Source organism: Marmota flaviventris, chromosome 7, assembly GCF_047511675.1.
Source record: "Marmota flaviventris isolate mMarFla1 chromosome 7, mMarFla1.hap1, whole genome shotgun sequence".
Lineage (NCBI taxonomy): Eukaryota > Metazoa > Chordata > Mammalia > Rodentia > Sciuridae > Marmota > Marmota flaviventris.
In genome coordinates, this window is record NC_092504.1 from 119,737,866 (window position 1) to 119,751,920 (window position 14,055).

The 14,055-nt window shown below is 35.8% G+C and overlaps 1 protein-coding gene across 5 annotated transcripts in view; it reads left to right on the forward strand.

Annotated features, from left to right (window-relative positions):
* Positions 1-14,055, forward strand: part of Lrba (LPS responsive beige-like anchor protein) — a 701,372-nt gene that overhangs the window by 623,711 nt on the left and 63,606 nt on the right. The gene's annotated exons all lie outside the window — the stretch shown is intronic.

The window sequence follows — 14,055 nt, forward strand, 5'->3', positions numbered from 1 at the left end:
GCAATGAGAGCTTTTTCAGAGCTGTTTACCATTTTTGTAGCTTTGGAGACTGCTCACATGATTTAAAATACTAGGAAATTGTGATTAATTAATGAAATATTGGGAGCATAAATTTAAATGCAATGAAACATTTATATGCAATACATAAATACATATGTAATTATATTCAAATCAATAGTTGAATCACAGTATAAAACTCTCCTGTGTCATTAAACTTGGTGTTAGATGTTAATGAGATTTGTGTTATCCTTGTGAATTATTTTCTAAGGTATAACACTTAAAGTATAATTTTGGCAAATGCATTATTCATAAAAAGTTCTATGGAGGGTCATGTATTTCTAATCTATTTATACATCCAACTTACCTTATATGAAAAATTATAGAATTGAACAGATACAATCTCAAACATATATATAATTTTAGAAGAGAAACTATATTTAAGAAACCAGAGGCTTTGATTCATAGGAAAAATTGCATATTTTGAAAGATACATTATTTGTGATATGTAAGGTTTATTATTTTTCACCAGGACTTCATATATTCCTTTATAGTTCTACTTATGATGTGACTGTGTTGAAAATATATAAGGACATTTTAAAATAAATTGGCATTTTATCACTTGGCTTATGTGCTTGATAGAAATTAGTACATAAGCAGAAGCATGGTGTACCAGATATGCATTTGCCCTGACTTGTTCAAGTTTTGAATTGCTGGGTTTTTTTTTTAATTTTTATTTTTTTAGTTGTTGATGGATCTTTAGTTTATTCATTTATTTATATGTGGTGCTGAGAATTGAACCCAGTGCCTCACACATGCTGGGCAAGCGCTCTACCACTGAGCTACAACCCCAGCCCCTGAATTGCTGTTTTTTACACCTTAAAAACTGTGGAGGCAGAGAACTAAGTCCTATGAACTCCTGAAGACACTTCCAAAGCCTCAGAGTTTTTGAAACTGTTCCTTCCAGAACATTTTATTAGAAGGACTTAATTTTATTAGAGGAACAATTGACTGCGTGACATAGAACATACATAGAATTCTGTTTGTAAAATTGAGGTCAGATCAATGTGCAAGTAGAATAACAAAATAGTGCGCCATTTTATCCTTAGAATAGAATAGCTTGAGTGTGTTTACCTTCTTTTATATTGTTTTAGTGAGATTTGAAAAGTGTTCCTTTATTCTATAACATGCCACTGCTGCTTCAGCACCCATACTGCCATTTTGTTTTTCCATGTTCCCTTATGGTAATTGTTCACATTGCTACATATCTGGTCTACAACTGAATTCACACTATAAAATTGATTTATAATGTTTTACTTCATATACTAGATATTTCTTTTCTTTCTATATAATCTCTGTGTTTTTAATTTTCAAATTCCATAATATTTTGTAGAGTTACTGTGGAAATCTACTTAGCATGATTTTTCCCATTGAAAGATGCTATTTAAAAAAAAAAAGATTTATTTTGGTGTGTCTAAGATGATGTAACTAGCTCCTCCTTCAACTTAAAGTAATCAAAGTCTATGCAACATTTACATCATAAAGATGGTGCTCAACCTGTACCTGTTTGTTATGGCCAGTCAGCTGGTTATTTCCTCTTTCAGTGGCTCAGTAGGATTGACTTTTTATTCTGGGTGCCCTCAACATACACCAATGATTTCCAAAGAAGGTTACTGTATTCTGTTTACAGTGTAGTCTTAATACAGCGTACTGGAATGATGGGAATATTCATATCCACATTGTACATTGCAGTGGCCTGGAGCCACATGTGGTTGTGCGCTTAAAATGTGGCTAGTGTGATTGAGGAACTGGATATTTAATTTTAATTAATTTTAGTTAATTTAAATTTAAATAGGTACATATAACTAATGGCCACAGCATTAGACAGTGAGATCTAGAAGACTGTCATATATGTCTTTGGTAACTATGTTTTCTGACCGTGACTTCAGGACCTATGACCTGAAAGTGAGACATTAAGTATTTTAAATTAATTTGTTAGGTAAGAATTTGAAATTGGGCATACAACATTTAGACATTAGATATATAATGAAATATAGGTATAAACTAAATTGTGTATTTTTTTAATCTCAACTATATAAATAAGGTTTTGTTTTTATTTTTGTGGTACTGGTAACTAAGCAGTACCAGGATTGCTCTACCTCTGAGCCACATCCCCAGCCCTTTTAGTTTTTTATTATGAGACAGGTTTTCACTGTTGCTCAGCTTGGCCTTAAACTTATTATCCTCCTGCCTCAGCCTCCTGAGTTGCTAAAATTACAGCTATAGACCACCATACCTGGCTCAAATAAGTTTTTTTAAATTATGATAAAATAAAATACTTAAAATTTATCATTTTTACCATTTTTGAATATATGCTTCAGTGGTATTAAGAACATTCACATACGGAAGTGGCTGTGGCCCAGTGCGTGGTACAGTATGTGCTGTGTGCTTATTGTGCACAAGGCCCAAGGCAGGGCAATAGCATCACCCACATTGTTGTACAGCCATCACTACAATTCATCTCCTGAAATTTTTAATATTCTTAAACTGAAACTTTCTTCACATGAGAGAATAATTCCCCTTTCCATCCTCTCCGCAGTCCCTGACAACCACCATTAATTTTTTTTTGTCTTTATATATTTGATTATTCAGGGTACCTCATATTAATGGAATCTATATTATTTGACCATTTGTTTCTGACTTATTTTATTACCATAGTATCTTTAAGATTCATCCATGTATAGCATGTATGGAATTTACTTCCTTTTTAGGGCTGACTAAATTTCTGTTATATGCCGTTGCCACATTTTGTTTATACACTTTTCCACACTTGGACATTTTGGTTTTTTCTTACCTTTTGACTTTTGTGAATAATAAAAACATCGGTGTACAGGTATGTCCCTGCTTTCAGTTCTTTGGAATATATGCCCAAAATTAGAGTTGGTGAATTATGTGATAATTCCATGTTTAACTCTTTGAGAAACCCACCATACCAAATAAATTTTTAATATTTATTTTTCATGATCATTATTTGTTAATGACTATTTAAAACATTTGTTTAAAGTTTCTTTGACTTCCCTTTCTCTCCCACAATAACTCCCCACTCTGTCCTCTCTTCGATTCCTGGCAACCACCATTCTGCTCTCTGTCTGTATGAATCTGATTACTCTAGGTACCTCATGTAAGTGAAATCATATATTATTTGTCTTTTTTGTGTCTGACAGGTATTATCAGAAAATTAAGTCTTAAGCACCCTGATTTATTTTTATATACACATATATTACACATTAGATTCTACATTCGTTAAATATGTGTGACCTATGATGTTCTACATATAGTATGTATGTTTTTGAAATGAGAATATGTCTCTTTGTTATTTAGTGTTATTAATATAAATATGCTTTTAATTCACAAAGCTTTCTGAATGTGATTAAAATATAATCCTTTATTATTGCCTTTCCATAGCATTGGCCAGTGCTAAATCTTATGGCACAAGGCCGTGTGATAGAATAAACAAATAAATAAAATGATGTAGATTTGATTCCTTTAATAACTACTAGTTGTTTGATTTGGATCCTACTCAACCTCTATTTCCTCAAATGTAGATTTGGTATGATATTGCCCACCCATAGAGGATTAGATAAGGTATCATTATGTAAAGTGCCTGGCATATCAGATCATAATATTCTGCAGGTGTTATTCCTTCCCTCATGTTGTTCCGAGTTAAATCCAGGTTAGAAAACACAACTGTAAGATGACATCATAGAATTAAAGCATATTGACACTAGAGAAGCGGTTAGAGACCATTTCCTAGGGTACACATGCAGAGTTCATTGTAAATTGAGACAAGAAGAAAACAGAAAACAAAAATATGTCATTGATTTATTCATTTTTTTCAATAACCTTTTATTGAACCCAAATTATTTAAATAAGGTTAAAGGGTTGAAAGGCAAGTCCTGCCCTCACTCAACTAGAGTTCATTATCTAATGAAAAAATAGAAATAAGTAAACAATTATAATACACTGATAAGTTTAGTATTGGGATAAGTATACGTATGTATACATGCATAAGCACAGAGGGTGGGTACTAAACTCAGACTAATTGAACCCAGGCATATTTTTCTGGGAAATGGAAGGTTGGAGCAGCATATTCAAGGATGATTCAGATCACTGAGTAGAGTCATGGGCAATGAATATCTACACAGAAGATACTTCTTAAGTTTGTGGCATGTATATAACAGAGATCATGGATGGAGAACTGGGTATATATGAAATGGATTGGAGGTGATAAGGTAAGAGGGAGAAAGGAACCAAATCATAAAGGGCCTTCAAATCCATAAAAAGTATGTATATATGCCATACAAATACATTTACATATTGTTTATAAAGGAAATGTAATTGCATTCTAAGACAGTGAGAACAGTGGAAGGTTTGTAACATGACCACGTGTGTGTGTGTTTTAGAACCTGTCTGGAAGAAGTTTGAAAAGGTGAAAACTGAAAAGTGCCTATTGGATTTTTCTCAATAAGAAACCATTTATGACCAGAGATAATAGCTTAGAAGCTAGGGGATTGTGCTGTGAGTGGGAGGTGAAGAGATAAATATGGTACAGAAGAGAGAGTGATTTAAGGGAGGTTTGGGGCGAGCTTTGTTTGTTTGCTTTGTAGCACCGGGGCTGGAACCCAGGGCTCTACACATGCAAGGCAAGTGCTCTACCACTGAGCTCTATCCCTGGCCCTATGGGAAAAATTGTTAACAACTTTATTGAGATATTATTCAATTCATATGATATAATTAGGTTATTGAAAACATATAATGGATTTTAGTGTATTTAGAAAGTCATGCAAGCATTACTACAATTTAATTTAAGAACATTTTTGTCACTACAAAAAGGAATCCTTGTACCCATTAACAGTCACTCTTAGGGAAACTTTTCTCTTTTGGGTTTTAACTGTGTTTCATTGGAAAAATCCAAGAAATGGGAAGCAAGTCAGATATACAGAAAGAAAGCATGGAAGAGACTATCAAGCTAGAAGAAAGTGGAAAGGAACAAAATCCAGAGCACAGATAGAGATAAGCTCTGGATGGGAGTGAACCACAGTACCTCTTCTGAAACTGGAGAGAAGGGCATCCTGGCAGGGGCCTTGCACAAGTCAGTGTCTGAATGAGGGGGCAGGGCAATAGCATTATCTATGCAGGTTCCTACCAAGGATGAGCCAATTATTATGGAAATTTCTGACTAGTGATAGATGCCTAATAGGTACTGCTTTGAAGTTATTAGTTTCTTTCTGCTATTTATTTCCTTTATGTAGTTTCAATAGCAAGAAAATCAGTGTTAAAAAACTTGAACAGAGGTATATATTTCTGTGTGTGTGTGTGTGTGTGTACAGACACAGGGATGTTTTGCTTGGAAATATGGTGAAATGTATAAAAAGGGATTGAGGTAGAAGAGGGTACAATAAAACTGATAAAGAGATATTTTCCAAATGACAAAATATGGATCTGAGGTGGACTGAATAGATAAGGAAAGCAGAAAGGAGCTGATAAATTCAGAGAGTTTATGTTTTTATTCATTTATTCAACAAATATTCATCTTGTTCAAGGTGCTACAGAGCTGAGCAACACAAAGTTCCTGCCTTATGGAATTCATATTGTAATGGAATGCACAGAAATAACTAATAGAGACTATAATTACAGTTATGATTTGTGCTATAGAGAAGATAAAGGCAGAGTTGGTGGTAGGGAACTGTTTAAGGAGATGGTCACAGGCTGCTTCTCTGTCTTCATGAACTCTGGGATTGCAGTAAGACTGTACAAGGACATGGAGGAAAGTGGCTCCTGCTTGTGTGGCCACACTTGTTCCTGTAAGCCCCTGCTGGTACAGCCTCCATGTCAAGTCTTATCTCAGAGCTCCTGGCAGTTGTAAAGCTTTCACCATTGCTGTCTATGAATTCATAAGCCAGCCGTCACCAGGCCACACCCATCTTTTCTTCAGAATCTTGTTCCAGTGAGGTACTTTCACATCACTAATATTAATACATTTGTACATCCACTTGACTTAATTAAAGCATTGTTTCTTGAAAATCATAGTAATGATACCAGGATAGATTTGTGCCTTTCTTAAAAGTATAAAAAGCAGACCAGACCAATTTCTGTTTCATAGATCTACTTTTTCTTATTTCTGCTCTAAAATAGTTTAGTTCAGAACACTTTTGCAATCACCCAGTCATACACAGATGCAGGATGACAATGTACAAGTCACATATTTGTCTCTTACTTGGCAAAAGCCCCATTCCTCTGGAGGAAGTTGCTGTTCTAGAGAAAGTGGTTAATACATATGGCATAGTAAGTGATCATAAAAATAATCTCTCTATAAAAAGAGCACTAAACGATAGAAATAATAACCATAAGAGGAGGAAGAGTAATCAGAGAAACAGCCTGCAGCACATTAAACTTTTATGTTGTTTTTAATTTTTAGAAAACAGCTGGGTTATCAATATACATGTCTGCTTTTACATATATCACACACCAGAAAGAATTTTTTTTCAGGCAAACATGCTAATCTTTTTCCAAATATCTTGTGATTCCCCAGCTACAGATATATTCTTATCTTTAGCTGTTTATTCTGCAGATGCCTTTACCCCTTTTTATTTCTCTCTGGTATTATTTTTTTTTCTTTTCTCCCTGCTTTTACCATATTTTAATCGACTGTATTTTCCCATTATAAAATATATTCTTTCCTAGACAGGGATGAACAAATAAAAGTTAGTCATTTTCTGGTTATTACTTCAATTATGGAGTTCAGTTGGTGAGAAATAAATTTTTTAAAAACCCTCAACATGTACATACGTGTGTATGTGTGTATATGTCTGTGTGACGTAAATTGAATATGGAAGTACAAAGGAGGAGCAGCCAATTAGAGTAAGTCAGATTAAGGAAGTAATAACTGAGCACAAGCCTTAGGAAATAAATAATGAAGTAGATGAAGCAAAAGAAAGAGAAGAAGCATTCAAAGCAGTGAGCATAGCATGTGGGAAGGAGCATCAGTGGCCGTGTGAGTGGAATAAACTACATGTAGGTGAGAGGCGTAAATGAAGTTGGTGAAAAAGAGCAGCAAGATTGCTGATATCTCCCAAACATATCTGGAAACCGTATGTGTTTATCATTAGTCCAAACCACCATCACTGTCTCCTCAGGGACCAATGTGAAATAGACTTGCTCACCTATTTCTTTACCTACCTACATTCCACTTCCACAGAGCTGCCAAAGTAGTATTTGAAACCTATAAATCAAGTCATGCTACCCCTTACTTAAACCTTCCTATTTCACATTAAACAGAGAGTAAGACCCACATGATCTGGCCATGCCTACATCCCCAATCTAATATCATCTCTTTCTCTCCTTCATTTATGTATCCTATCATACTGACCTTCTCTCTGTTTCTGATCATGTGAAGTTTATCACTGACTTGACATTCTTTTATGATAGTAATTTATTCTGACTACCCCAGATTTTCATTCATTTTCTGGTTCCTAGTTGTGTATACATCAGCTTGAAGTTCATCTCCTCCTCAGAGAGGGCTTGCCTTCAGATACACAACCTAGCTATCTTTTTTTTTTTTAAATTATCTTAGTTCATTTGTGCTACTGTAACAAAGTACCACAGATTGATTTTTGTTATTGTTCTGAGGTTTGAACCCTGGGGGTGTTTTACCAATGAACTATATCCCCAGCCCTTTCTGTTTTATTTTGAGACAGAGTGTCACTGAATTGTGCAGGTAGGCCTCAAACTTGCAATCTTTCTGCCTCAGCCTCCTGAGAAGCTGGGATTACAGGCATGTGCCATCATGCCTGGCTAAACTGAGTAATTTATAAACAATAGGAATTTATTTCTCTTATTTCTGGAGTCTGGAAGTCCAGGAAAAGGATGGCAGCAAGTTTATATCTGGTGAATTCTGTTCTCCATTTCCAAGGTGGCACCTGTCCCTGCATCCCCTGGAGAGAAGAAACACTGTGTCCTCACAGGGCACAACATGGAAGGCCTAAACTAATTTCCTCCAGCCCTTTTATAAGGCTTGATGCATTCATGAGGATGGATCCTCTTTTTTCACATATAATCATTGACTAAGCCCAATTACTTTTTTTTAAAATTTTTTAATTTTTTATTGTTGGTTGTTCAAAACATTACAAATTTCTTGATATATCATATTTCACACTTTGATTCAAGTGGGTTATGAACTCCCATTTTTACCCCATATACAGATTGCAGAATTACATCAGTTACACATCCATTGATTTACATATTGCCATACTAGTGTCTATTGTGTTCTGCTGTCTTTCCTATCCTCTACTATCCCCCCTTTCCTATCCTCTACTATCCTCCCCTCCCCACCCCGCGCCTCCCCTCTTCTCTCTCTACCCCCTCTACTGTCATTCATTTCTCCCCCTTGTATTATTTTTCCCTTTCCCCTCACTTCCTCTTGTATGTACTTTTGTATAACCCTGAGGGTCTCCTTCCATTTTCATGCAATTTCCCTTCTCTCTCCCTTTCCCTCCCACCTCTCATCCCTGTTTAATGTTAATCTTCTTCTCCTGCTCTTTGTCCCTACTCTGTTCTTAGTTACTTTCCTTATATCAAAGAAGACATTTGGCATTTGTTTTTTAGGGATTGGCTAGCTTCACTTAGCATAATCTGCTCTAATGCCATCCATTTCCCTGCAAATTCTATGATTTTGTCATTTTTTAATGCAGAGTAATACTCCATTGTGTATAAATGCCACATTTTTTTTTTATCCATTCGTCTATTGAAGGGCATCTAGGTTGGTTCCACAGTCTTGCTATTGTGAATTGTGCTGCTATGAACATCGATGTAGCAGTGTCCCTGTAGCATGCTCTTTTTAGGTCTTTAGGGAATAGACCGAGAAGGGGAATAGCTGGGTCAAATGGTGGCTCCATTCCCAGCTTTCCAAGAAATCTCCATACTGCTTTCCAAATTGGCTGCACCAATTTGCAGTCCCACCAGCAATGTACAAGTGTACCCTTTTCCCCACATCCTCGCCAGCACTTGTTGTTGTTTGACTTCATAATGGCTGCCAATCTTACTGGAGTGAGATGGTATCTTAGGGTGGTTTTGATTTGCATTTCTCTGACAGCTAGAGATGTTGAGCATTTTTTCATGTACTTGTTGATTGACTGTATGTCCTCCTCTGAGAAGTGTCTGTTCAGGTCCTTGGCCCATTTGTTGATTGGGTTGTTTGTTTTCTTATTGTCTAATTTTTTGAGTTCTTTGTATACTCTGGATATTAGGGCTCTATCTGGGATGCCCTCTCTCTCCACTTCTGTTCAACATAGTTCTCGAAACACTGGCCAGAGCAATTAGACAGACGAAAGAAATTAAAAGCATAAAAATAGGAAAAGAAGAACTTAAATTATCACTATTTGCAGGTGACATGATTCTATACCTAGCAGACCCAAAAGGGTCTACAAAGAAACTATTAGAGCTAATAAATGAATTCAGCAAAGTGGCAGGATATAAAATCAACACACATAAATCAAAGGCATTCCTGTATATCAGCGACAAATCCTCTGAAATGGAAATGAGGACAACCACTCCATTCACAATATCTTCAAAAAAAAATAAAATATTTGGGAATCAACCTAACAAAAGAGGTGAAAGACTTATACAATGAAAACTACAGAACCCTAAAGAGAGAAATAGAAGAAGATCTTAGAAGATGGAAAAGTATACCCTGTTCATGGATAGGCAGAACTAACATCATCAAAATGGCGATATTACCAAAAGTTCTCTATAGGTTTAATGCAATGCCAATCAAAATCCCAACGGCATTTCTTGTAGAAATAGAGAAAGCAATCATGAAATTCATATGGAAAAATAAAAGACCCAGAATAGCAAAAGCAATGCTAAGCAGGAAGTGTGAATCAGGCGGTATAGCGATACCAGACTTCAAACTATACTACAGAGCAATAGTAACAAAAACAGCATGGTACTGGTACCAAAACAGGCAGGTGGACCAATGGTACAGAATAGAGGACACAGAAACCAATCCACAAAACTACAACTATCTTATATTTGATAAAGGGGCTAAAAGCATGCAATGGAGGAAGGATAGCATCTTCAACAAATGGTGCTGGGAAAACTGGAAATCCATGTGCAACAAAATGAAACTGAATCCCTTTCTCTCGCCATGCACAAAAGTTAATTCAAAATGGATCAAGGAGCTTGATATCAAATCAGAGACACGCCGTCTGATAGAAGAAAAAGTTGGCTACGATCTACATACGGCGGGGTCGGGCTCCAAATTCCTCAATAGGACACCCATAGCACAAAAGTTAATAACTAGAATCAACAAATGGGACTTACTCAAACTAAAAAGTTTTTTCTCAGCAAAAGAAACAATAAGAGAGGTAAATAGGGAGCCTACACCCTGGGAACAAATCTTTACTCCAATTACTTCTTTTTTAAAGTTTCTCACACTTCATCATTCTTTTCTGAATCCAGATCCCTTATAATTTCAAGTGTTGAGTATTATAACATTCTCTATAGTCTTTTTCCGCTGTGCAGTTTCTTTTTTCAGTGTACCTTGAAGAATTGAGTTTTCCCAAATTCTCCTTTGTGCAACCCTCCTCTGCTCAATGTCTTCACGTGGTCCCCAGTACTTGATAGATAGAGGCCAAATGCCAGGCACCGATGGGTTTTCTTCCTTTTATTCCCTGTCCTACTACCTTACACAGTGCTCCTTTTTTGTTCAAGCTGGTTTTCAGCCACAAATATCTGCCTTTCATTTCCTTTCATGCCACTGCTCCTCTTAGAATGATCACCCTCATCTTCAATTGTGTAAGCTCTGTCCCTCTCTTAGAAAGCCCTGCTTGAGTTTCACTTTTTTAGTGTAATATTCACCAAATTTTATTGCCCATTTCTACTTCTGACTAGTATACAGTTGGAATCAGGCTTCCTGGTAAAGTTAACATGTGAGAGGGTAGAGAGCCTGTCTACACAAGTGCACTACCAGCGTCAGAATATCATGCACTTCCGTGGGACACGACAGGGAGAAGAGTGCCTTACACTCAGTGCTCAGTCAGCAGCCAGTGCTGGTTATACAGCAAGCGAGCCCAGAATCCTTGTGACTCATCTGGGATACCAGGGAGACAAAATCAAGATTGAGAGGAACACGGTTCTTGAGAGCAAAATGGGCTGTAGGGAGGACAGAGAGCCTCAATGGGAACACTGGTGTTGCTACTACAGGGACCAAATGAATCCCAGGGAAGCTCTGAAAAATGTCAACTGAAGGGAGTAATTCTCATTTCTTCAACCTGACAGGCTAGAGTGATATGACAACCACTTCCATGTCTTGCTACAGCAGAGACCATTAAGGACAAGTAAGAAATTTGGGAGGATATATGTGATTTGAAAAAGCTCCTTAGGTAAATCTGTTTATTGTCCTCTTTTCAATTTTCCATGTGGCTTTCCATATAGAGAAAAAACAAATATAAAGGCACAGTGAGGTTTGAAATTGCAGGAAACCTACAGGTATCCTTACTCCTATATAAACTCCAGAAGGTGGGTTGGTAACAGGGTAGCCTAACAAACTTTGCCAAACGCCTTAACTATTTTTCATGAATTCACCTTCACTTACAGTCGAAGAGACCAGATGATCTCTTTTTAAAATTCATTTAATATGCAAAATTTTTATTATGGAATAGGGTAACAGATCCCCATCTACCCATTGAACAAATTCAATAATCATTAACATTGTTGGCCTTGAGTTGTCTCAAAAGGGACTCAGTCTAAGCAATGTGCTAGGTAGATTCATTAAAAAGTAAGACAGCATTCCTGCCTTTAAGCTATTTATTTTTTGACCTCTAATGCAAAATTATACTGAAAATGAAAATATACCACAGTATAAAAAATATAAACATTAGCTGTCAGCCTTCATATTTTTTTCAGAGGGGATAAACAGACCTAAGTTATAAGATATTTAATCCTAAAGTGGTAAATTTGTTCATATAACTTCTCTAATTAAAATCCTTCCATCCAAGTTCTTAAATTTGGCATAGTGGGGCAGTGTGAAGTTAGGCAGGTCCTGGAGACAGACTGCCTGTGATTAAAGCTGAGCAACACCACTCTGTAGCACAGTGATCTGGGGCAAGTTTCTTAACCTTCTGTGTTTTAATTTCCTCATCTAAATATGATAATAGCTGTAAGTATTTTATTGCATTGTTGTTAGGATTAAATAAGATAACATGAAGCACTGAGAACAGTTGTTGGCACATAGCAAGCCATAAGTTAAGTGTGTATGTTGTTACTGCTAGATAGATAGATAGATAGATGTGTACATATATAATATACGAATGAATGAGACGTAACACAGTGTCTGGTTGGTGTTAAGTATCAATGGTCATCATTAAGATTAATAATAATAGTTATCCAGTCTCTACTTATATTTCTAGTCTTAGTCCTTTCCAGTGTCCCCTCATCCTATACTGTGACATGCAAGGTGTCATACTGCCTTTTAAAGCCCTGCATATATTCTCTATTCCTCTTTTTTCTATTCCCTTTGTCTATGTTGCCTCCTTCTCATTCTTGAAGACCAAAGTCAGGTTCCTCTGGCCTCTGGAAGATCTTTCTTGACCTCCTCTAGACTGTTGCCATTCTTCCTTTATCATTCTCAGAGCAATGTGCACAAACCTACTTCTCTACTGCCTGTTTATTTAATATTATAAATATAGAATAATTATCTGTCCTGTTGCTTAGGCCATTAGTTTCTTTAAAAGCAGAGACTGCCAAGTATTTTTGTACTTCTGGGGCTTGACACATTAGTACGTGTTCAATAAATATTTATTGCATGAATGGCCATACAAGGCAACTTGATTCAGTAGGGTTACAGCTAAGAGACACATTACTACCTCCGTTACAGAGCAGCCTAGTATTGAATCAAACATTCCATTAAAACATTTCCACTAAAAGCTTGCTTTATTATTTAGCATTCTTATTCATCAATTCCCAATTATTTCTCTAAATAGCCTGTTACTACTTTGTATAATAAAACCTGGATTCAGCAGGCAGCATTCCAGATGTTGAAATACCCAGTAGTAAAAAAGGCCATGCAAATACTTCAAGATATTCTAGTAAAACCACATATTTATATTTTATAAACAGCATCTCAAATATTACCCAGAGAATTTATTAATGGATTTCCAAATGGAAATATTATGAAGAGATTTTCAACAAGCTGTGTGTTCTACTGTTTTTTATGTGAACTATTACATACTTGCATGATTTTATAGCCATATATATGGGAAAAGCATATATAGAGAGAGGGGTGGGGGAGGGAAGGAATAGACACACACATGATAGAATGAAAGGAAGAAATAAAGAAAAGAATCAGAAGTAAAGGGAAGTAGTTTGGGCTTAGTGACAATGTAATGTTTGGCTTTGACTTAAGAAAGTCTTCGCTGAAGTAAATTTTTTAGTCTAGCTAAGGAAACAAGTCAACTCAGCACAACACCCAGTAATCAATAATAAATATTGTAAAATTTTCTTTTAAGATGGGAGTTAATATAGAAATAACTTAAACATATGGATGCAATTAATATATATGCTGCTTTTCTAATGCATACAACTTTAAATTTTATCCCCTTCATATTTACATCTAAAACCAATACTGGAAGAAGAAAATAGAAACGAAACAATTTAGTAAGAAAAAATATGCCATTAATATTTTAAATTTTTTTAACATTACTCAAATTAAGTTTTAGAAAGCTGTCTTAAAGATTCTAGTCTATCTCTTGAACAAGAAATGTTTAACAAGACTTCAAAGCTTAGATTTAATTCTTTAAATATTTACAGTCAGACCCTCTAGAGATTTGCACTGTGCTACACACCATAATGTTACTTGTGCCGGTTTTTCTTTCCTTAGCGCATTTGAACTTGAATTGGAAAACAACTTATTGGATATTTGGCAGTCTCCACTTATAGCTAACTAGCCACAGTACCCTTTGGAGCCACTGTTAAAATCTAGCTTTGATATCAGCAGATTGA